Source organism: Tupaia chinensis, unplaced genomic scaffold, assembly GCF_000334495.1.
Source record: "Tupaia chinensis unplaced genomic scaffold, TupChi_1.0 Scaffold000443_1, whole genome shotgun sequence".
NCBI lineage: Eukaryota > Metazoa > Chordata > Mammalia > Scandentia > Tupaiidae > Tupaia > Tupaia belangeri.
The window spans coordinates 2,302,776-2,305,379 of NW_006159948.1; positions in this window are offsets into that span (position 1 = coordinate 2,302,776).

The following is a 2,604-nucleotide window of genomic DNA, read 5'->3' on the forward strand; positions in this document are numbered from 1 at the left end:
GGAGATGTACTTTCATATGAGTAACAATGAGAATATTCTGAGATAGAATGTCACCTCCTGGAATGAGGCATTTTTATATTCTCAGCCATGAATGTAGAATTCTATACAGTGAACTTAGCAAATTTGGAATCACTCATTTCCATATGTGTAATTCAGTACTATTTTCTACAATTGTATGTGAATAATTATCTTCATGTCATATTTACAGGTGAATTCATTGTGTTGTTATAGCACTAAGCCAGTGAACTCTGTGTCAGAAATGTAGATGACTATATGTCATTAATATCATTTAGTCATGGACAGGAAAACCCCCACTCTTCTTGGCCAGGGCTCATTGTGCATTTACCTATATATTTAGTAGTGAATTTCCTTCTCTAAAATTATTTTACATATTTTACTTTACACTACACATTGCTTCTCAGAGCCATTAAGAAGGAGAGAATACAAAAGATGAATTGAACTGGAAATATACAGGACCATAGAGATTAAGTGGGATATGTGTTCAGAGGCAAAAATGACTAAAGATTAAGACTAATTTAAAACAAAGTCATCATGGATAACATTTTTGCACATATGAAAAAACTCAAAGTCAATTCATCTTGAGGTGAAGGAAGGAAAGGAATGACTATGACTTATTTTAAATTTTTATGTAATTTAAATCAAAATTAATTCAATATCATCTACAGTTTTTCATATATGAGGAGACTCAAAAAGATTATTTAAAATGTAATTAACAGGCCAGCAGATGGTATGGTGGTTAAGGTACTAGACTCTCACATGGCCCACCATGTTTCAAGTCCAGAATCTGGTGACTTATTTTCTAAATTTCACTCTGGTGAGTGCACTGGCCTATAGCAAATTAAAATAATAACAATAATACTGGTTTATAGGAAAAGTCATGACACATTTTTTCATAGAAAAATACAGATGGGCCAGCAGGTGGTGTGGTAGGTAAGGGTGCTGACCACATGATCGATCACAGTTCAAATTCTAGACCTGGAGGCTTACTTTCTCTCTCTCTCTCCCTCTGTCCCTTTCTGGTCAAGTTAAAATAAATAAATAAAGTTAAATAAAATAATTCTAAAAGGAAAAGTAGAAAAAAATACATCATGACTTTCCAACAACCCAATATTAATAAATATAATTAAATCAATAATTCTTTTAAAAATAAAAAAATGTAATTAAAGTATGAGTTTTTTTTTAAATTTGCTACAGGGCACATGTGCTTGCCATAAAGAGACAGAGGAAGAGAGAGAAAGCGAGAAACAACTCTAGGGGGGTCATGAATGCACTATAGTCCCTTTTGTTCCATTCTCTTCTCAGAATTTCGGACATGAATGGAAATGCATATAATTTTTTTTTTAACTGCCAGGTTTAGGGACTTGAACCACACTCTCGGTTATATGGGATCCAGCCCATCTACCACACCACTGGCTAGCCCAAAATAGGAGATCTTAGTTCACAAAGATTTTTGAAATCATGTCAGCCATGTAGTTGTGCCTATGTGCCCCAAATCTTGAAAGGGTAGAGAAATGAAGGAAAAAAGATTGTGGCATGACCACACCCCATTGGAAATTTCTTTACCTCTCACTTTCTCCCTTTCTCTCTCTGGAGAATGCACACACCCTCTCGCAATTAAAAAATTTTGTTTTTTGTAATTTACTATTTTTTCATAATAATTTTTTCATGAACTATTTGGAGACCACTCTTATTTTGTCACTTTATTTACAATGTGTCTAGTAATTCTGTTCTAGAACAACACCCGTCAGTTGTAGTTTCTGGACATTTTTGCTGTCACTTCCAATTACATATTTTCTCCTTCCTTGCAATTACATGTTTTCTCCTACCTTTGTAAAACTTCCTTTTTCTGCTCCATTTTTTAAAAATTAATTTTCACTGTAAAATACTGAAGTAACTTCTTGTAACACTCCTCCTACTAGTTAACTCTAAACTAAAATGAACACTGAAGGATTGAAAGATTTTTTTTCATTAAGACAATGACCTCAAAAGGAGTCAGAAACAATAAAAAAAAGGTGAAAATATAAGTGAATTATGATCAAATAATTACTCTACCCAGCACTAATAAAATAGTTAATGGTCCTTAACACATTGATGAAAGCAAGCAGTAATAGAGAATGCTCAGTAAAATTTAAGAAATTGATAAAATATGAAAAGATTTTAAAAAATAATAACAAGATAAAATTGCAGCATTAAACCATTTTATTAAACTCTTATTTTTTTTGTGTGTGGAGAGGTTTTTGCTATAGGGCACGTGTGCTCACCAGACAGACAGAGAGAGACAGAGAGACATAAAGCGAGAAATCACACCCCCCGCCCCCGCAGGGGGCATGGCCACGCCACAATCCCTTTTCCTCCATTCTCCTCTCAGGATCTTGGGCATGCATGCACACATGTCCGGCATGAGTTTAAGCCACCGGGTTCAGGACTTGAACTGCGGTTGACTACATGGGAGTCCAGCGACATAGCCATTACACTAACTGCTGGTTCCTTAAACTCTTTTTTACGAAAATTATTATTATTATTTTTTTTGGAGAGATTTTTGCTATAGGGCGCGTGCGCTCGCCAGACAGACAGAGAGAGACA